General features: G+C 46.2%; 1 protein-coding gene and 1 pseudogene across 2 annotated transcripts in view; one reads left to right on the forward strand and one right to left on the reverse strand.

Moving 5' to 3' along the window:
* The window catches only part of SHROOM2 (shroom family member 2), a 164,037-nt gene that overhangs the window by 22,154 nt on the left and 118,675 nt on the right, over positions 1 to 23,208 (forward strand). The gene's annotated exons all lie outside the window — the stretch shown is intronic.
* LOC144338504 (eukaryotic translation initiation factor 5-like) lies at positions 9,037 to 10,816 on the reverse strand (annotated as a pseudogene).

The raw sequence follows: 23,208 nt of genomic DNA on the forward strand, positions 1-23,208 counted from the left end.
AGGGTTCTCTAGAGAGACAGAAGTAATAGGAAATACCTATGAAGAGGAGTTTATTATAAAGTATTAACTCACATGATCACAGGGTCCCACAACAGGCTATCTGCAAACTGAGGAGCAAGGAAGCCAGTCCGAGTCCCAAAACTGAAGAACTTGGAGTCTGATGTTCGAGGCCAGGAAGCATCCAGCATGGGAGAAAGATGTAGGCTGGGAGGCCAGGCCAGTCTCTCCTTTTCACGCCTTTCTGTCTGATTTAGATTAGACTGTGCCCACCAGATTAAGGGCAGATCTGCCTTCCCCAGCCCACTGACTCACATGTTAATCTCTTTTGGCAACACCCCCACAGACACACTCAGGACCCAGGATCAATATTTTGTGTTCTTCGATCCAATCAAGTTGACACACAGTATTAACCATCACAAGTCCACCCCTTGTCAATGTGAGATCATACATAATCTTCAAGTAAAGACAATAATAAGGTCATAATTACACCTAACATAATACAGCTATCCTTCATACAACCAAAAATGCACCAATCCCCAACCCAAATACTATTACATAAAGCTGATAATACTTAAATGCTGATATGAAGTCAATAAATCTTTTTTTTGAGACAGAGTCTCGCTCTGTTGCCCAGGCTGGAGTGCAGTGGCACGATCTCAGCTCACTGCAACCTCTGCCTCCTGGGTTCAAGCAATTCTCCTGCCTCAGCCTCCCGAGTAACTGGGACTACAGGCGTGTGCCACGACGCTGGCCAATTTTTTTTTGTATTTTTAGTAGAGATGGAGTTTCACCATGTTTGCCAGGCTGGTCTTGAGCTCCTGACCTCAAGTGATCCACCTGCCTCGGCCTCCCAAAGTGCTGGGATGACAGGCGTGAGCCACTGTGCCTAGCCTGAAGTCAATAAATCTTATGTCATGTGATAAAGGAAAAGAAATTAAAATAAAGATATTTTCCTAGTACAGGTGTATACATGCACAAACATGCTTTTAGCAAAAGGAGGAGGAAATACTCATGACAGTTACAGTCCCCATTTCTGCAGCTGGTCACATGGTCGTAGCTGGTACTGATGACTACCTTCTACTACCCATTCTGTATTCCCTTTGCCTTCAGCAAGCTCCTTAGCTGATTGTGTTTTTTTGCCTGGTGGAGTGACTCAAACCTTCATTCCTGAAGGGTCTGGGTCATTCGTAGTCTGGCCTGGATTGGGCTGTTGTAGTGTTCCCTTAACCTTAATCACAGGGCATGGTAATACTAAGAGATGCCCTAATGGGTCTCCTGTATTCCATGCATACTCTTCCCTAGCTCCGTTGTGGAGTAGTAGACTGATTTTATCTTGATAGTCTGGGTCAGTCACCCCAGCCAACACTGTAACTCCCTTCTTATCCTGTTGACTTAAAGGTAGGAGGAGCCCAAAGCAGCCAGGTGGCAATCTGAACTTCCAGTTTAATGGAATCATTGTTGTGTCTCCTGGTGGCAGCGTTCCTCCCTCTGGAACTAAGACCCCTAGGCCAACAGAATGTAATGTTGCAGGAACAGGAAGCAAAAATTTTGCTAGTGGATCACTAGAGGTGATGGTAAGTCGTGCCACGTCTACTTCCACCCCTTGATTCCTGGACCCATGAATTCTGGCTATGGGAGAAACAGTACCATACATTGGATGCTGATTCAGAGCATACATGGCCTTCTGAAGAACTTTGCCCCAGCCCTGCAAAGTATTGTCACCTAGTTGGCGTTATAGTTGACTTCAAAAGGCCATTCCACCATTCCATTAATCCAGCTGCTTCAGGATGAAGGGGAACGTGGTAAAACCAGTGAATTCCATGAGCATGAGCCCACTGCCACACTTCTTTAGCTATAAAGTGAGTGCCTTAGTCAGAGGCAATGCTGTGTGGAATACCATGATGGTGGATAAGGCATTCCATGAGTCCACAGATGGTAGTCTTGGCAGAAGCATTGCGTGCAGGATAGGCAAACCCATATCTGGAGTAAGTGTCTATTGCAGTGAGAACAAACCTTTGGCCTTGCCATGATGGAAGAGGTACAATATAATCAACCTGCCACCAGGTAGCTGGCTGATCACCCCAAGGAATGGTAACATATCGAGGGCTCAGTGATGGTCTCTGCTGCTGGCAAATTGGGTATCCAGCAGTGGCCATAGCCAGGTCAGCCTTGGTGAGTGGAAGTCCATGTTGCTGAGTCCATCCATAACCTCCATCCCTGCCACCATGGCCACTTTGTTCATGGGCCCATTGGGCGATGATGGGTAGCTGGGAAAAGAGGCTGAGTGGTGTCCACAGAAAGGGTCATCCTATCCAGTTGATTCTTAAAATCCTCCTCTACTGAGGTCACCTGTTGGTGAGCACTCACATGGGATGCAAGTATCTTCACAGTTTTTGAGCACTCAGAGAGGTCCATCCACAAACCTCATCCCCGAATTTCTTTGTCACCAATTTTCCAATCATACTTCTTCCCATGAATTCAGCCCATGAATCAGTATATAATCACACATCTGGCCATTTTTCCGTCCATACAAAGTACACAACCAGGGGCACTGCTCCAAGTTCTGCCCACTGGGAAGGTTTCCCTTCACCGCTGTCCTTCAGGGGTGTTGTAGAAAGGGGCTGTAGTGGTGCCACTCTCTATTTTGGGGTGGTGTCTGCATATCATACAGAACCGTCTGTGAACCAGACCCTAGTCTTCTCTTCCTCTGACAACTGATCATAGGGAACTCTCCATGAGGCTATTACTGCAGGCTCGGGGAGAGAAGGCAGGGTGGCAGGAGTGGAGACCATTGGCATTTGAGTCACTTCTTCATGTAACTTACTTGTGCCTTCAGGACCTGCTTGAGCCCGATCACGTATATACCACTTCCATTTGATGATAGAGTGCTGCTGTGCACACCCAGCTTTATGGATAGATGGGCCAGAAAGCACCCAGTTCATGATAGGTAGTTCAGATTGCATGGTGGCTTGATGAGCCATAGTCAAATATTCAGTTTCTACCAAAGCCCAGTAACGGGCCAAGAGCTGTATCTCAAAAGGAGAGTAGTTGTCTGCAGAAGATGGCAGGGCCTTGCTCCAAAATCCTAGAGGCCTCCGCTGTGATTCACCTATGGGGGCCTGCCAGAGGCTCCAAACAGCATCCCTATCTGCCACTGACACCTCAGGCACCATTGGATCATATGGCCCAAGTGGCAGGGCAGCTTGCACAGCAGCCTGGACCTGTTGCAGAGCCTTGTCCTGTTCTGGACCCCACTCAAAACTGGCAGCCTTTCGGGTCACTTGATAAATGGGTCAGAGTAACACACCCAAATGAGGAATGTGTTGCCTCCAAAATCCAGATAGGCCCACTAGGCGTTGTGCCTCTTTCCTGCTTGTAGGAGAGGCCAAATGCAGCAACTTATTCTTCACCTTGGAATATCTCGACAGGCCCCATACCGTTGGACCCCTAGAAATTTTACTGAGGTAGAAGGTCCCTGAATTTTAGTCGGATTTATTTCCCATCCTCTGGCACACAAATGTCTCACCAATAAGTCCAGTGTGTTTGCTACTTCTTGTTCACTGGATCCAATCAGCATAATATCATCAGTGCAGTGGACCAGTGTGATGTCTTGGGGAAGCGAAAAGCAATCAAGGTCTCTCCGAATAAGATTATGACACAAAGCTGGAGAGCTGATACACCCCTGAGGTAGGACAGTAAAGGTATATTGCTGCTGAAGGCAAATTGCTTCTGGTAGGCCTTGTGGACAGTAATGGAGAAAAAGGCATTTGCCAAGTCAATGGCTGCATACCAGGTACCAGGAGATGTGTTAGTTTGCTCAAGCAATGAAACCACATCTGGTACAGCAGCTGCAGTTGGAGTCACCACTTAGTTAAGCTGATGATAATCCACTGTCATTCTCCAAGATCCATCTGTCTTCTGCACAGGCCAAATGGGAGAGTTGAACAGGGATGTGATGGGAATCACCACCCATGTGTCTTTCAAGTCCTTGATGGTGGCACTAATCTCTGCAATCCCTGCAGGGATGTGACATTGTTTTTGATTTACTGTTTTTCTAGGTAGAGGCAACTCTAATGGCTTCCATTGAGCCTTTCCCACTATAATAGCCCTCACCCTACCAGTCAGGGAACCAATGTGGGGGTTCTGCCAGCTGCTAAGTATGTCTATGCCAATCATGCATTCTGGCACTGGGGAAATGACCACAGGATGAGTCTGGGGACCCACTGTAAGTCGGACCTGAGCTAAAATTCCATTAATTACCATACCTCCATAAGCCCGTACTTTAACTGGAGGACCACAATGACGTTTTTGCTCCCTTGAAATCAACATCAGCTCAGAGCCAGTGTCCAGTAGTCCCCAAAATGTCTGATCATTTCCCTTTCCCCAATGCACAGTTACCCTGGTTAAAGTCCAGAGGTCTCATTGGGGAAGGATGGGAGAAAGATTCACCACATTAATTGTTGGTAATGTAGTGGGGTCCTTCCTCAAGGGAACCTGGCCTCCTCTTCATTCAAGGGGTTCTGGGTCTGTAAACTGGCTCAAGTCTGGAAATTGATTGAGGGGCTGTGATTCTGTTTTTATAATTCAAATTAGTCTTTTGTCCATTCAACCCAGAAGTTTTCTGCTTGTATAAATTCAGTAGGAAGGCAATAGGCTTCCTATCAACTTCACTTCTAGGAGCACCGTGATTAATTAATTAGCCAATGCCAGAGCTCACACGAGTCAGACTATTCTGATTGCCGCTTTGCCTCTGCTGTCCATTACGGTAGCTACACACACCTTGCCTTTGACAGTTGAGTGTCATCACTTGGCTTCTGCCACCTCAGAATCCAATTATTCCTATTGTATTTAAACTTTGTAGTTGCGTGACTGCAGTTCCCACCATTAGATCTGACATACAGGGAAGAACAATCACAGGGCTCTTCAAAGATGCAGGTGCTGCCCTCACAAATCTGTTTTGCAAGGCATTGGTCAAGGGTATATCTTCTGGACCCTCTCAGCTGGGATGAGTAGGTCTAAGGTGACTAATCCACTCCACCATCCCGATCTCCCTAAGCCTTTGGATCCCTTCCTCTACATTAAACCAAGGGAGGTCAGGCATTTCTAGCTCATTCATGTGGGCCATCTTTTAATCCATATTTCAGCTAACCAAGCAAATAAAACTATTAGAACATTTTTAAACTCCCCAGCTGCAACATTAAAAGCAGAGTCCCTACTTAGTGGGCCCAAATCAATAAATTCAGCCTGATCCAACTCTGTGTTCCTTCCATCATTATCCCATACCCTTAATATCCATTCCCATGCCTGTTCTCCAGATTGCTGTTTATATGAATTAGAGAACTCAAATGGTTCTTTTCGAGTGTAGCACACCTCCTCATGAGTCACATTCTCAACCTCACCTCTAGGGGCCCGCTGGGACTTTAGTTATAGGTCTAGAAGTAAACAGGGGTTTTGGGGGTGGCTCCTGAGAAGAATCAACATTATCTTGCCTGGCAACTGTCTTGTGGGAGGCCATCACTGTTGCCTCCGGCAGCACAGGTTTATCTCCTCAGACAAAGGTGGAAAGGCTGATGGCAGCATGGGAAGGGATGTTGCCACCACAGGGGATGGGGAAGCTGTTCCTTCTGGCAAAAAAGGTTCATCAGAGTTTACAAACTCAGTGTCCCCAGCTTCATCAGGGTCCTCCCACACGTCCCCATTCCAAGCTGCAGGGTCCCATTCTTTTCCAATCAATGCCCTCACTTTAACAGTAGACACCTGGCGAGGCTGTGCACGTGTCTTGCATTGCAGGTCAGCCACTCGCATGATAAGAACTTGTGTCTGTTTTTCCACAATTTCAGCTCTTTCTCTACAGGAGGTAAGAATTTCACTTGGGGCAATCTTAGCAGATTTGAGGCTCAGTATCTGCTTCTGAAGCTGAGAGACGGAATCCCTGAGTTCATCATTTTCTTTTGTCACTTTGCCCGCTGAACTTAGGAACAACCAACCAGCTTCATTATGTTCCTTGGTTCTCCACATATGGTCAAAGGTATTATGTATAGAGTCACTAAACTCCTTGCCTCTCATGAGCAGTGAATCAGGAGTGTCAAATGCATTTATTTTGCATAACTCTCTAAACAGTTTATGCCAAGGACTATCAGTGTTTTCCATACTATGTGAAGTAGAGTCCTTAGCATTTTGGAGTCTAATCATATTAAGCAGCTAACTCCAGAAACCCCAAAACCGACAAAAGAACTCCATCCTTAATATTCTGTTCCTCTAGAACCAGTCCTGGTACCAAAATCTGTATTAGGGTTCTCTTAGAGGGACAGAACTAATAGGCTAGATATACATATTTTTTTATATACATATATCTCCTACATATAGCTCAGATATATATCCTCTATATAGAAAGATCTGTTCTCTGTATATATCCTGTATATATCTATATATAATTATATATATGTCTACATCATATATATATGTATATACATATAAAGGGGATGTTATTAAGTATTAACTCCCACGATCACAAGGTCCCACAACAGACTGTCTGCAAGCTGAGGAGCAAGGAGAGCCAGTCCGAGTCCCAAAACTGAAGAACTTGGAGTCTGATGTTCGAGGGCAGGAAGCATCCAGCACGGGAGAAAGATGTAGGCTGGGAGGCCAGGCCAGTCTCTCCTTTTCACGTCTTTCTGTCTGCTTAATATCCGTTTCAGCTGATTAGATGGTGCCCACCAGATTAAGGGTGGATCTGCCTTCCCCAGCCCACTAACTCAAATTTAATCTCTTTTGGCAACACCCTCACAGACACACCCAGGATCAGTACTTTGTATCCTTCGATCCAATCAAGCTGACACTCAGTATTAACCATCACAGTTACTATGTATGGATTTGTCTGTTCTGGACATTTCATGTCACTGGGATCATAGAATATGTGGTCATTTGTGTCTGGCTTATCTCATTATAATGTTTGGAGATTAATCCATGTTGTAGTGTGTATCAGTCATTCCTTTTCACGGCTGAATGCTATTGTCCTATGGGAATGGACCGCGTTTTGTTCATATCCTTTGATGGACATGTGGGTGGTTCTCCTTTGTGACTCTTGTGAATAATGCTGCTGTGTGGACAAGTTTTCAAGTCTCCTGAGTATTTTCCTTGTGTTTCGAGCTTTTAACCTCACTGCCCCAGGCATAGCATTTGTGATTTCCTGAGCACAGGGGTGGCACATCTCTTATGAATCAAAAGAATAGGATTGGTCATTTTGTCTTCACAGCTGTTGAAGCAAAATTAAAACTCACAATTTTCAAAGGTCATAGGATTTTTGTCCTGACCCTGGTGGGTGTGGGGCCCTGAAGGGCTCCAACAGAGGTGGTCAGCATGTCTGCTGAGCCTTCAGGAAGACATGCATGGTCGCCGGCATCCTGGTGGTCCTTGTGGTGGCAGTTTGTGATTAGCTCAGCCTCATCCCCTGCTGCTGCTGCTGCTTTCTGAGCAGGAGCATGGGAGTCTTTCAGCCTCCCTGTGAAGTGGACACAGGGTTGATTCTGGGGTTCAGGCACTGAGCGGAGTCCCTGTAACCCAAGGGTGATAGCGCTCGGGAAGGTGTCCCCCCTTAGACATGAGCTGCTCTCTTGTCATTTTCCACTCTTTCACTTCCCAGCAACAACATAGCTTCAGACCAAAATCAAAACCTTCACCTCTTCATCATTTCTGGTTATATTTCAGAAACCCCTGCTATAGGGGGATCCCTCAATAAACTTAAATTTTCCAGATTTGGGGGACATTGTATCTTCATCATAGCATTGTAGGATTTATAAAGTTTTGTGTTGAATATTTTTATTTATTTATTTATTTAAGAGACATTGTCCTGCTCTGTTACCCAAGCTAGAGTGCAGTGGTGTGACCTTGCCTCCCTGCAGCCTTCAATTCCTGGGCTCAAGTGATCCTCCTGCCTCTGCCTCCTGAGTAGGTGGGACTACAGGCACCCGTCACCCATGCCCAGCTAATTTCTGTATTTTTTGTAGAGACGGGATTTCACCATGTTGGCTAGGCTGGTCTCAAACCCCTGACCTCAAGTGATCCACCCACCTTGGCCTCCCAAAGTGCTGGAATTACAGGTGTGAGCCACCACACCCGACCTCCCTCTACCTTTTTTTTTCTTTCTTTCAGTATGTCTAAATATTTTGGAATTGTAATTTAAACCATAAGGGCAAAAGCTGAAAATTAATGCTTAGGTTTGCTAGTAAGTGCACCCTTCCCTGTTTCCCCCAAATAAAATCAGTTTATTGTTTAATTGCACCCCAAAGCGAGTTCTCTCAGTATGAAGCAACTACTACATACACACAAAATGGTTGTTAATGTAATAACTTCCCTGGCTCATCCAACGTGCAATGCACACGACTTCAAAGACTACAATTTAGGGCAAGTGTACATGAAATGAGAAAGCAACTCTCCAAGTTTCAAAACCTGCTGTTAAATTATTTCTAGGACACTCAGGTCATATTTACTTCTCAGTAGGATGTTGCACTGTCATGTGATTATCAGTCTACCTCACAGTGTACATTACCAGATGCCAATTGGAGGGACTAGAGATAAAACTTAAGTAGTATTATTTCTTAATGGGCTGAATAAGGTAATTACAAATAAGTTTGCTTTACATCCTGTTGAAGACCTCTTTACAGCCTCAGCACCTAACAATATCTAGCAGGCTCCAAGAATGCTTGTCAGGTGAAATGATGATGTAACATTTGAAAATGGAGCCAGTTGCTTCAGGTTAAGTCATTCAGAACCAAGTATCTGAAGAATGACCAAAATCAAATCTTTATTTTTATAACTGTATAAATGTGATCCAAATGTGTTCACCACCAGTTTTTCAAAAAGAAACATGCTATAAATAAGCAAACTGCATCTGCTCACTAATGTGTGTATGGACTCCCTAGATGTCTCATTGGGCTTAATTACAGAGCACTCACAGTAATAGATTTTTAGTGTATAGTGTAGCTTGATGTTAAGCCATTTTAGCTTTTGCACATACATGTTGTGCTTCTGGCTGATAATGGAGAAGAATTTGCAGCATTACACTGTTAAGCTAGGTTGCATCCATCCCATTAAATGGCATCAATATCAATGTCATCATCCTTGTTTTTGGACTTTACAGTTTCAACTTTAGGTACACTGACAGTCTTCTAATATACCACCTCAATGCTCTCATCTTCATCTTCTTTACCACCAGAAGATTCTTCCTCTGCCTCCTTCATTTTATAAATGGTTCTGCTTTGACACAAATCTCTTTGGCTAGTTCTTTTGAGACATATTTCTTAAAGGCCTTTTTCCGACCAGCTGATGATGACCTCTTTTTCTAAAAAATCTACATCATACGTCTCCTTCAAGATATGTGGAATCTTGGAGATGAGGTGAGCTTGGTGCATTGCTACCCCACACGTCAAACCACGAAGAAGGTACCATTGAGCTTTGTTGTTGTTGTGACAAAATCATAGGAAATGGTGCCTGTATTTCTTATGTGTTCTCTAATCTCCTCTTTAAAAAGAACTCCAGTCAGAACAAGAGGGCCCATGGCTTTTACATCCAGTCCTTCTGCTTCAGCAACAGTTTCTTTGTCACATAAATCAATGATACCCTCTTCTTTATTTTTCTTCACAAAATCAAACAGGATGTTGGCCCACTCCTCAACTGTTCTTTCCAAATCATCACGGAGTATCAGAACTTTTGCATAATCACTGATTTCATCCATTCTGAGACTTTGAGCTTCCTCACTTGTATCTTCCCCCCAATCATCCTCCTCTTCTTCCACTGTATATGGAGGACGGCTAATTTCTTTGGTGGTGGTGGTAATGTTGTCTCACTGCTGGATACGGAGCCATTTTCCTTGTCTTTGCCCTTTCTATTTTTCTTTTCCTTTTCTTTCTTTCCTGTACCACTGTCACTATTCTCAGGTGGGTTTTTGAGAATGAATGTGCAGAGTTTATGGTGTGTGTCAAGCATGCCTTGATAGCCACAGGCTTTATAAGAATTACCTAGTGTTTGCTGCTTTGGCTTGACATGCATATCTGTTTCAGGACTCTCACATTCAGGACAGACAACAATTTTTTAATGAATCCATCCAACATGTCTTGCACCTTATTGGCCTCATGAGATTCATTCACAATGTAACAATGTATCCCACCAAAATATTTGGTAGGATACCTTGGAGGCCGATTAATCGCCTTTGCGGTGTCAATCATGTTTTTTTTTTTTTTTTTTTTTTTTTTTTTTTTTGAGACGGAGTCTCGCTGTGTCGCCCAGGCTGGAGTGCAGTGGCCGGATCTCAGCTCACTGCAAGCTCTGCCTCCCGGGTTTTTACGCCATTCTCCTGCCTCAGCCTCCCGAGTAGCCAGGACTACAGGCGCCCGCCACCTCGCCCGGCTAGTTTTTTGTATTTTTTTTTAGTAGAGACGGGGTTTCACCGTGTTAGCCAGGATGGTCTCGAACTCCTGACCTCGTGATCCGCCCGTCTCGGCCTCCCAAAGTGCTGGGATTACAGGCTTGAGCCACCGCGCCCGGCCCAATCATGTTGACTATAACTGTCTTGATTCCATTTTCTTTGCCCTCAACCTTGGCAATCATACAGGGCATCTTGTGATAGAACTGGTCTGACACGCTGTGGTTGACATTGACAGACATTTTGGCTTTATTAGTGGCTTTATCAATAAGATGGAGATATCTTTGATTGCAGCTTTTTGGTATCTTCTGTCTGGAGAAGAAGGGATGACATAAACGACTGCAAAAGTTCTCGGTCTCTGATGTGAAAACATTTTCGCTACCAAGGCTGTAAGCTGTCTTGCTTGTATGCTATGTTTCCCCAATACAGGTACCAATGGCTGCACAACAGCTCTTCTGGTGAAGGCCTCCCTGTTCTCCCAGGCTTGAAAAGCGCTGTCCTTCATGCTTCCCTGTCACCTTGCTCCTAGCAGGCATCACATCAAGTCCACCCTGCCAGTTTATCTTTTTTTTGAGATGGAGTCTCACTCTGTTGCCCAGGCTGGAGTGCAGTGGTGCGATCTCAGCTCACTGAAACCTCTGTCTCCTGGGTTCAAGTGATTCTCCTGCCCCAGCCTCCCGAGTAGCTGGGACTACAGGCACCTGTCACCACACCCAGCTAATGCTTTTTTTTTTTTTTTTTTTGAGACGGAGTCTCGCTCTGTCGCCCAGGCTGGAGTGCAGTGGCCAGATCTCAGCTCACTGCAAGCTCCGCCTCCCGGGTTCCCGCCATTCTCCTGCCTCAGCCTTCCGAGTAGCTGGGACCACAGGCGCCCACCACCTCGCCCGGCTAATTTTTTGTGTTTTTAGTAGAGACGGGGTTTCGCCGTGTTAGCCAGGATGGTCTCGATCTCCTGACCTTGTGATCCGCCCGTCTCGGCCTCCCAAAGTGCTGGGATTACAGGCTTGAGCCACCGCGCCCGGCCCCAGCTAATTTTTTTTTTTTTTTTTTGGTAGAGACGGAGTTTCACTATGTTGTCCGGGCTGGTCTTGAACTCCTGACCTAAAGTGATCTGCCTGCCTAGGCCCGAAGTGCTGGGATTACAAGCATGAGCCACCGCACCTGGCTCCCTCCACCTTTTTAACTTTTTTTTCTTTTTCAGATTATGTTTTTCAAGCTTCAAGATTTATTTTATTGCAGTATTTTTTTGAAAATATGAAGAGTTATCCAGTAGAGTCTCATCACACATGGACTGAAGCTGACACCATCCTATGGCCCACAGAGTCTTCTGTAACTGGGTCTTCAACACGTGGCCTTCCCTCCATCCTTTCCCACCCTCTTTGCTCCAGCCACACCCAGCTTCCAGCTTCTAGAAGCAGCCTGCATTCCTCCCCTACCCTTTTTAAAATAGACAGAGTCTTGCTCTGTCACCCAGGCTGGAGTGCAGTGGTGCAATCACAGTTTACTGCAGTCTCGAATTCCTGGGCTTAAGCAATCATCCCACCTCAGCCCTCCCAAGTAGCTGGGACTACAGATGCACCACCGTGCCCTGCTAATTCTAAAGTTTTTTTTAGAGATGAGTTCTCACCATGTTGCCCAGGCTGGTCTCAAACTCCTGGGCTCAAGTGATCCTCCTGCCTTGGTCTCCCAAATTGCTAGGATTTACTTGTGTGTGCCACTGTACCCGGCCTTCCTTTTTCTTTTGAAAAAATCCTTAGGTTTTAATAAAATTCCATGTCCTCCATTCTCTGAAATCTGTATGAAGTACCAGAAGTCTCAATTTGACAATAGACATGGTCAGGATATTTCTAATGTTTAGATGATCCTCTGCAAACTAGAGGCCCGCAGACTTCTGTAAAGGGCCAGAGAGTAAATATTTTTGGCTCTGTGGGCCAAATTACTCCTCTGTACTGTACAGCATGATCGCTGCTGTAGACAGTGTGTAAATGAAAGGATTGTGTGCCAATAAATCTTTATTTACAAAAGCAGGCAATGGGCAGTAATTGGTATACTGGCTGGGGCTTGCTGCCCTTAGTAAGCAGTGGTTTTCAAAGTGTGGTTCCCGGACCAGCAGCATCAGTATCCCCTGGGAACTTGGCAGGGTTGAAAATTCTTGGACCCCACTCTAGACCTACTGAACCCCAAACCGGAAGTTAGTCAGGAATCATCTGGGTGATGCTGATGCTGGCTCCACACAGCAGAGCAGTTCTCTGTACAACTGCTCTACAGAGATGTGGCCTGTCTGCCATTTGCATTCTAATTAGCATGTGCAAAACCTCCAAATCACAGTTGCTGGGACCCAGGGACCTGAATTTTAACAACTGGCTCAGATGGTTTTATACACACTGAAATCAGAACCAGTTTCTAAAGCAGCACTTATCTGAACCAGTAGAGGACATGGGGGAGGCATCAGGGAAGTTTTTCAAACTACAGCCTGGGCTTGCGTGGGGTGCTTTGCAAGAAGGAGGGGGTAATGTGGAAAGTGGGAGTGGGTGTGGCTTTTTGTTAGCTTATTGTGAACTCTGCCCATGATAACTGGTCTGGGAAGGTGGGTTTATTTCTTTTCTCCTACATGTAATGTGTGTTTTGAAACCCAGGAATTTCTGAAATTTTAAAGCCTGTTGGTTGTAATAAATATTGCACCCCATCACATTTGCTACCACATTTGCTAACTTGTATTTAGTATTTGAAGTGAAAACGGGTGGAGAAATACTGTATGATCCATTGGTATCAAATATCTTTAATATGCAAAAGCTTCAAATGCTTGAATATACAAAGACAGCAGAATGGTGGTTACCAGGGACGGAGTGCAGAGGGGAGGGTCTGGCAGCGGGCATGGGGTTTCTGTTGGGGTAATGAAAATGTTCTGGACTTAGAGAGTGGTGGTTGCACAACTCTGTGAATATACCAAAAACTCCTTGATTGTATACTTTAAAAAGGTGAATTTTATTGTATGTAAGTTATACTCAAGAAAGCAGTTACTTAAAAAAAGGAAATGGGTCAAGGTGTGTGTTCAGCCTTATTCTTGAATTGTAGAGACATCACTGAGAGGAGGCTGACCCTGAAGGCCCCTGTTAGAGCCTATCCTGGGGCAGTTCTTCAGTGGACCTGAATTCGTGTCATAGGGATCATCACTAAGCTGTGATTTTTCCTGGATCTGACCCAGGGGCAGACAGGCCTGGGAAAGAGTGTGTGTTGTTTATGGAGCCTCACTCCTGAGTGAGTGATCTCCGATTGAGGGAGAAACTCACACGGTGTTCCTCCAGGGCATGTAGCTGGAAGGCCCTCTGGGCTGGGGAGCTGGTGGCAGCCTGCAGGTTAGGGGAAGGGGGGAGGAGGCTGCAGTGGGTGAGGTAGGCAGGAGCCAGGGCCTTGCTCCAGGGCAGTGGGAGCCATGGAAGACTTTTAAGCAGGGTGTGGTGACAGAGACCACTTGTAGTAGAAGGGCAAATGGGTACAGGAGTTACATGGAGGAGTTAGGAAGCCTTGTGCTACCAACAGTGATAGAGAAAAGTCAAGGGATGAGAGTGGTACCACCAAGGCACAGTATGCGCATCTGGTGCAGGGATGGAGGATCCTGGTGCCTGAACGCATGTGTGCATCTGTGCATGACTACTTGCCTCTCCCTCCCTCCATCCCATCTGCCTGGGGGAGGCCAGGGCTGAGCAGGGATCAGTCCCCAGAGTCCTGGCTCCTGGATCCGTGCTCAGTGCCAGGCAGGTGGCAGCTTCAGAAAGCTCTGTGGAGGGAATGGCCAAATCTGGTGCAGACCGGCTCCCCTCTGCCCAGGTGCGGCTGGGGCTGCTTCAACATGCTTGCTCAGGGCCAGGAGGAGGAGGGGGTGTGCTCAGTGCCTCTGGGCAGGAGTGGGCCTCCCTGGGGCTCTGTCCCTTCTCTAAGGACTCCCAGCAAACACTGGCAGCAGGGGTCTTCAATGCCCTGTCCTAACTGCTTGTGCAGGAAATGAAGCAATTTGTTGGAAAAACTCAATTTTGAGAATATGAATTCTTCTTCTTCTTTATATTTTTAGAGACAGGATCTCTCTCTGTTGCCCAGACTGGAGTGCAGTGGCATGATCATTGCTCACTGCAGCCTTAAACTCCCAGGCTTAAGCTATCCTCCTGACTCAGCCTCTCAAGTAGCTGGGACTACAGGCTTGTGCCACCATGCCTGGCTAATTTTTCTAATTTTTAGTAGAGACAAGGTCTTGCTATGTTGCCCAGGCTGGTGTGGAACTCCTGGCCTCAAGTGATCTTCTTGTCTCTGCCAATTTCATGTTATTCTTAAACATAAGATTGTGTTTGAATTGTCACCATAAATAATAAGGTCTTATTTTTGTAGTTATGTCTTCACTGCATGTAAAATTGCATAGCGTGCTAGGAAAAGAGAATCAGGTAGTAGTTAATTCTCCTAGGAAGAGGCAGGATCTATACAAAGTCATTTTTGTTTTTTGTTTTGTTTTGTTTTTGGTAATAATCATGGAATTATGCTCCAGATTTACATGGAGAAACAACATTTTTTTCTTTTCTTTTTTTTTTTTTTTTTTTGAGATAGGGTCTTGCTCGTTTGCCTAGGCTGGAATGCAGTGGCGCAATCACAGCTCACTGCAACCTCCACCTCCCAAACTCAAGTGATCCTCCCACCTCAGCTTGCTGAGTAGCTGGGACTATAGGCATGTACTACCACGCCCGGCTAATTTTAAAATTTTTGGTAGAGATGAGGTTTTGCCATATTGCCCAGGCTGGTCTCCTGGGCTCAAAGTATCCTCCTGCCTTGGCCTTCCAAAGTGCTGGGATTACAGACGTGAGCCACTGCAGCAGCCCAAGAAATAACATTTGGGTATTAAGTGAATGAGGCTCCTTTACATTCCAGGTTTTTCCTCAAATCTTTTTAATTTAAACAACAGCTTAATAATTAAGGTCGGCCGGGTGCTGTGGCTCACGCCTGTAATCCTAGCACTTTGGGAGGCCAAGGCAGGTGGATCACCTGAGGTCAGGAGTTCGAGATCAGCCTGGCCAACATGGAGAAACCCAGTCTCTACTAAAAAAAAAAAAAAAAAAAAAAAAAAAAAAAAAAAAAAACTGGGCGTGGTGGCACTTGCCTATGATCCCAGCTGCTCAGGAGGCTGAGGCAGGAGAAACTCTTGAACCTGGGAGGCAGAGGTTGCAGTGAGCCAAGATCGCACCATTGCACTCCAGCCTGGGAAACAAGAGCTGAAACTCCATCTCAAAAATAAATAAATAAATAAAATAAAAGGTCATGGATTTCTAGTAAGAGAAGAGAGTATGTAAGTTGGAATGCATAAACCTAGAAATCTCCCATTCCATAGATTTTGCCCCTCTCTTCCTCCCCTCCCCACAAAGAAATAAGTCATTTGGACCAAAGCAATTGCATAAACCTTTCTTAGCTGGTTTCCGGAGCTCCCTGGGAATAATGAGGGTGGAAAGCTGGAGGGGCACTCTGGGTATTGGAATGCAAGCCAGTGGATCTGTAGCCCGCTGTGCTTCTGGGAGCCTGACACGACACACGACACACAACCAGCACACAACCGTTGTGCCTTTTTGAACTGTGCAGGGTCTTAGCTGGGCTGGGCAGTTTCACACGGCTGTTTTCCCCATCGGGATGTTCACTTATGGTTGAGTGCCTGACAAGGGTAGGGAGAGAGGAATGTTCCCAGCCATCTACTGCAGGACACTTGGGACCCCCATCTTGAGATAGTCTCAGGATTGTGGAGGGGGTGGCAGGGGTGCTGGGTTTGCTTTCATGAAAGAGAGAAGCAGTTTCCCTTCTACTTATCTTGTTTTCAGATGTAGTGGAATAAGCCAGGAAATATTTCTCCGGATGAAAGGTCACTCTTCTTACATTGGAAGCTTTGGAAAAATCTCCCTAAATATCAAAACACAAAGGTTATGGAATAATATGTGCTTGGAATAGCTTAAGTGGTTAAAAAATTCTCTTTGCAGCTCAATATTAAAGGAAAAATAATAGACTGTTCTTGTACAAAAATGAAAGGGATCACGAAGAACGTGTTTCCAGCCAGCTTCCTGCACTGGGGTTATTGGCCCAGGACTGTGTCTCCATAGTAGAGACCCTGTTTACTGTGTTGCTTAGTCCTTAGTCAAGAAAGCAATATTTGAACCGGTAATCCCATGACAGCATGACATTTTAACTTGTGAGACTTTTTGGGTTCTCACAACGTGGTGGGAGTCTGTTTTGGTATTTTGTTCCTATAAATTCAGTTGGGGCTGACAAAATTAATGAACTGGCATTTTAGAGAAAGTGACATTGTAACTTCCCCTCCTCTTCCCATGTTTACATCCACACTGATAAAGATGCAACCTTGTCTGTAGCTCATTCTCCAGGAACTTGAGTGTCAAGGACAGTCTGCACCGCCCTTGGGAAATGGGCATTCCCTGACATTGAGGTGTTAATTGGACTCTGAGTGCTCGAGCTGCATTTATGGTTCCATATGTGGGTGTGTGTTTGTGTTTCAGTGAGGAAGATAGTAGCTGCTTCCCTCCCACAGCCTTGTGGACCCTGGCTGCACATTTCAGTTGCCTGTTTGAGGCTGTATGACCCTTTCTTAGCCAGTTTCTGGAGCTCCCTGGGAAGAACGAGGGTGGAAAGCTAGAGGGGTGTCCTGGGTATTGGAATGCAAGCCAGTGGATCTGTAGCCTGCTGTGCTTCTGGACACTCAACATGACACACAACTGTGTGTGTTCCAACGGAACCTCTGGGTGTGTCTGAAGCCCTCTGGGTGACTCCACCTGTGGCCACAGTTGGGAGCAAGCCTGCCTGGGCCTCAGCCTCCTGCAACTGTGATAGCCCCCACCCAGGGTGGGTGCATGTGCCTCTCACGGTAGCAACTCCATGGCTTGCCTGAGGTGGGCCAGGTTCTTCAGGGGCTAATGTCTCACCTCCCTGCCCAGTTCTGGTTCTCAGTGACTGTGATAGGCCATCATGACCTTTGTCAAATTCACCGGGTACCTTTCTTCCCCTTGCCTTGTTTTTGCACATTGGAATTTGCAAGCCAGTCTGTGGTCATCCGAAGTTGCGCTCTTCATGCATAACCCCACCTCCATGCCTCACTGCTGGGCTCGGATGATGCAGGTGGGAGACTTCTGAATATTAGAAGTTTATTGGGACATCTAAATTGTATTCTAAATAACATTTTTTGTTTGTTTGTTTGTTTTGGACAGGTATCATTTTCCTTTTTTTTTTTTTTTTTAAAAAATCTCTATTTCTAAGAATAACTTTATCTTCAGCTCTTATCCATCATTTAAAAACAATAACAAAAGAGGCTGGGTGTGGTGGCTCACGCCTGTAATCCCAGCGTTTTGGGAGGCTGAGGTGAGAGGATTGCTTGACCTCAGGGGTTCAAGAGCAGTCTGGGCAATATGGCGAGACCCTATCTCTACAAAAAATACAGAAGATGTAGTTGGGTATGGTGGTGCACGCCTGTAGTCCTAGGTACTCGGGAAGCTGAGGTGGGAGGATCACTTGAGCCTGGGGAAGTCAAGGCTGCAGTGAGCCGTGATTGTGCCTCTGCACTCCGTCCAGGGCGACAGAGAGATACCCTGTCTAAATAAAAAAGAAAAATAAAAACAGCAAAAGAAAATATTACTATGTACATTCTTATCTTTCAAAGAATGAACAAGATTTGGGAAAATGCACTGAGGCTCAAATGCTTTTGAAAGGTGGACCGTGGTAGAGAATGTTGAGTCTTTGGGCCTCTGGTCGGCTTTTAAGACCAGGGTGAAAACAGACCCCTGGAAATGTTACTGTGTGTTCAGTTAAATAAAAGAAGGGGGATGACGCCATTCCTCCAGTGCAATGGTGAAACCTTGGCTGTGCATTCAGATCACCTGGGGGAGCCGCGAAGCGCTGTTGACGGCCAGGCTGCACCCCAGGCCAGTTAGTCAGGAGACTGAGGGCAGGGGCAGGTATCGGTGATTCTAAAGAACACCAGGAGAGTCCAGTGTAGCCCGGATGGAGGGTTATGGTCTTACATGTTAGCCTTGACATTTTTCTTTTTCTTTTCTTTTTTGTTTTTTGTTTTGTTTTGTTTTGTTTTGTTTTTCTTATTGTCTCACTAAGGCTGCAGTGCAGTGATGTGATCTGGGCTCACTGCAGCCTCAACCACCCAAGTTCAAGTGATCTTCCCATCTCAGCCTCCCAGAGTGCTGGGATTACAGGCATGAGCCACCACACCCAGCTAGCCTTGAGTCTTGTTGGCAGGTTAACAGACAGGCACCAAGCATTGTCTGCAAAGTTCACGGTGAACATTGAGTCCCCCTGGCCCGGAGCTTGCCTGAGTTTCATGAATGGGTGTGTTTTCTGAGCTGGAGGGGGTCACATTGGTTCTCTTTGGTTTGGGGCAAGGGAGCAAGTCAACCTTTGGTCAGGCTCTGGTGGTCAAGGTGTCACAGGAAGGGAAAAGGTGTAGTCTGTGTTGAGGCTGGGGCCGAGGGATTTTCAAGCAGAAGGAACTCCACAGAGTATGGAATGCACTCTTCTGCCTTGGGGAGCAGGGAGACCAATAGACCCAAGCAGTTCTGGGAAAGTAAATGGTGCTGCTATGTGGGGAGGTGGAGCAAGGAGGAGGGAGGAGGCCTTCCTCCACTGAGAGAATAGGGTCCTTCCGGGTCGGGGTGGTTGAGCTGCATTGTGTGGGATACTAGCTAGGGACCTAGCAGGTGCCAGGCTAAATGCTTTCTGGCAGGGCTTCTCTAAGAGTGTTCTTCCCATCAACAGCATCATCTTCCTCTGCGAGCTTGTCCAAAATGCAGAGGCTCAGGCCCTGCCCCAAGTCCTGCCCTTTAAGGGCTATATTAGTCCGATTTCACACTGCTATAAAGAATTACCTAAGACTGGGTAATTTATAAAGAGGCTTAATTGACTCACAGTTTCACATGGCTAGGAAGGCATCAGGAAACTTATGATCATGGTGGAAGAGGAAGAGGCACATCTTACATGGCGGCAGGCGAGAGAGAGTAGGCAAGAGCAGGGAAAACTGCTTTATAAAACCATCAGATCTTGTGAGAACTCACTATCACAAGAACCGCATGGAGGGGAATGCCCCCATTATCCAATCACCTTCTACCTGGTCTCTCCCTTGACACATGGGGATTATGAGAATTACGATTCAAGATGAGATCTGGGCGGGGACACAGAACCAAACCATATCAAGGGCCATCTGGAGGTTTCTGATTATAGGCTGGTGCTTGGGAACCTCAGCCTGATAGACTTTCTCTTATCCATTTCTCATATGTGTTCCAGGGAAGAAGTTGTTGTTGTTGTTCTTCTTCTTATTATTGTTGCTTTAGTGACAGAGTATTGCTCTGTCAGAGTAAGCCTCACCCAGGCTGGAGAGCAGTGGCATGATGTTAACTCACTGCAACCTCCAACTGTGCCATCTGAGCCTCCTGGGTAGCTGGGACTATAGGTGCATGCTACCATGCCCAGTTAATGTTATTTTTTTTTGTAGAGATGGGGTCTCGCTATGTTGCCCAGGCTGGTCTTGAACTCCTGGGCTCAAGTGATCCTCCAGCCTTGCCTCCCGAAGTGCTGGGATCACAGGTGTGAGCCACTATGCCCAGCTTGCCTGTCTATGTCTATATCTGTCTATCTGTCTCTTCATCCATACGTACAGTTTTACAAGTGGCAAAGCAACGGTTATTTCTATTTTGAACAGGCAAATGACACCTCAGCAGGGTGTAGCATAAGGACCATAGCACTATCTATGAGTTAGTAAACCAGACACTAATCCTTTGTGTTGATTGACTTTGAATTTAAAACCTTTGAGCACAGTTTTCACATATCTAAAGTTGGGAAGGTGATGCTTCCTGGGGTTGTTTTTTGTTTTTGTGTTTTAAACAGATTCTCTCTCTGTCGCCCAGGCTGGACTGTAGTGGCTCAATCTCGGCTCACTGCAACCTTCACCTCCCAGGTTCAAGTGATTCTCCTGCCACAGCCTCCTGAGTAGCTGGGACTACAGGCATGTGCCACCACACCCGGCTAACTTTTGTGTTTTTAGTAGAGGCGGGGTTTCACCATGTTAGCCAGGCTAGTCTCAAACTCCTGACCTCAGGTGATCTACCCACCTCAGCCTCACAAAGTGCTGAGATTACAGGCATGAGCCACCGCGCCTGGCCCCTAGGGCTGAGCAGCTGTCGCCACAGTCTACAAATGCTAGCTGTTAATAGCAGCACTGGTCAGAGACTCCACTTTTCCAGTGCCCTTGCAGTAGGTGTGATTGCTTTGTTGGTTAAGAACTGACCCCAGAGGTTTGTGGTGACAAGGACCAGAGCCATCCTTTGGAGATGGAGTTCCAGTGATGCCCAATCATGATGGGGGCTGCTGTTGATCTGTACACTCTTTGATTCCTTTTCAGCCCTTAGGGTGGCAGGGACACATTGAGATTCTAGGGCCAAGAGACTGGGAGCCAGTCCTAGTACAAGGCATTTTTTAAAATATATGAAAACAAGGATGGTGAATCTGGAAGTTGATAAATTGCAGTTGGCTGAAGGTGACTCACAAGCGAAGGTATTTCTAAGCCAGAAGAAAATATGATTCAGATTGGAAACAGAACACACACCTGCTGGTTGCAGCAGAGTGATCTGAACGTGCTCATTACGACAGTCTAGTAGGGGTAGGTACAAAGATTATTCATCATGCATGCTTTCAGAATGAGAAAACCAAGGGCTCAGATATAATACAATATTATTCAGGTTTCAGGTTCAGTTGATGCTTTTAGGAGAGCATTTTGGCCCAGGTTTTTTTAATTATAATTTTTTTTTTAAGAATCATTAGCTAATGGTTTCAGAAAATACATGAGATTATTTCAGATTCACAGTGGCATGTCTTGGGCTCTGCAAGTCTCTCTCTCTCACACACAGTAAGAAGGTGGCCTTCTGCAGTCCAGGAAGAGACCCCTCACCAGAACCTAATTATGTTGCCATATCATGGACTTCCCAGCTCCAGGCTGTGAGAAATACATTTCTTTCTTTTTGTGTGTGTGCTGGGATTACAGGCATGAGCCACCACACCCGGCAGAAATACGTATTGTTGCCATTCCCTGCTCCCCTCTGCCCCTGGTAGCCTCCATTCTATTTTCTGGTTCTATGAGTTTAACTGCTTGAATCTCTTTTTGCCATGTACACGGAGCAGGGGGAGCGCTGGCTCCTGGATGATTGCCCGAATTTTCTTGCTGCCTAGAGTCACTGATCTGCCACAGCCATCTGTCTGGAAAGTGGGGTCAGCTGAATTGGAAGTGGCAACCTGATGAATTTCCAACATAGAGCATGATAATTCTTGTCCTTCACCCAAAGATTAACCTGGAAGAAAGCATGTTGTAGCTAAGAAAATTGATCGGTTTAGCTGTTACAGGGTCTCAAGTGAACCCCTGGTTTCTTTTTTTGAGACAGAGTTTCGCTCTTGTTGCCCAGGCTGGAGTGCAATGGCACGATCTTGGCTCACCACAGCCTCTACCTCTTGGGTTCAAGCGATTCTCCTGCCTCAGCCTCCCGAGTAGCTGGGATTACAGGCGTGCGCCACCATGCCAGGCTAATATTTTTGTATTTTTAGTAGAGACAGGGTTTCTCCATGTTGGTCAGGCTGGTCACGAACTCCTGACCTCAGGTGATCCGCCCATCTCGGCCTCCCAAAATGCTGGGATTACAACCCCTAGTTTCTTAGATAACTATCCAGCCTATTGGCAAAGGCCAGACATTAACACCATGTGTTGAATGCGTGGGTCTCACGAGAGGCGTCTATGAGTTCTGAGTTTAGGCAGAAGGCGAGAGAAGTCAGGTTCTGTTGTGTGTTAGAGGAAAGCTTAAGGTTGAACCCACAGAACCACACACAGGAGAGGGGGAGGGGAGGGAAACTGAGGAAAACACTGACCTTTGTCAGAAAAGACTATTACAGAGGGGAAACCGAAATAGCTGGTTAGTGCCGTAGATGTGGTTTGTCAACATGACACTATTGACATTTGGGGCTTGATGATTCTTTGCTGTGGGGGCTTTTCTGTGGATTGTAGGATATTTAGCAACATCTTGGCATCTGTCTCCAGATGAGGACAACCAAAACTGTTTCTAGACATTGCCAAGTGTCTAGGGGATGGGGACCACAGTCACCGTGTCTTAGTCTGTTCAGGTTTCTGTAACAAAAGACCATAGACCAGTTGACGGTGGCTCATGCCTGTAATCCCAGCACTTTGGGAAGCTAAGGTGGGCTGATCACCTGAGGTCAGGAGTTCAAGACTAGCCTGACCAACATGGAGAAACCCTGTCTCTACTAAAAATACAAAATTAGCCGGGTGTGGTGGCGCATGCCTGTAATCCCAGCTACTTGGGAGGCTGAGACAGGAGAATCGCTTGAACCTGGGAGGCGGAGGTTATGGTGAGCTGAGATCACGCCATTGCACTCCAGCCTGGGCAACAAGAACAGAACTCCATCTCAAAAACAAACAAGGAAACAAAAACAATGGACATTTGTTGCTCATAGTTCTGGGGGCTGGAAATCCAAGATCGAGGCGTGGCAGATTCAGTGTCTGGTGAGGGCTTCCTGGTTCACACAGTGCCTTCTTGCTGTATCCATGCATGGTGGAAGGGGCAACAGAGCTCTCTGGGGTCCCCTTAATAAGGGCACTAATCCCATTCGTGAGGCTCCACCCTCATGATGTAATCACTTCCCAAAGGCCCCACCTTCTAACACCATCACCATGAGGATCAGGAGTTCAACATATG

Source organism: Macaca mulatta, chromosome X (assembly GCF_049350105.2).
Source record: "Macaca mulatta isolate MMU2019108-1 chromosome X, T2T-MMU8v2.0, whole genome shotgun sequence".
Lineage (NCBI taxonomy): Eukaryota > Metazoa > Chordata > Mammalia > Primates > Cercopithecidae > Macaca > Macaca mulatta.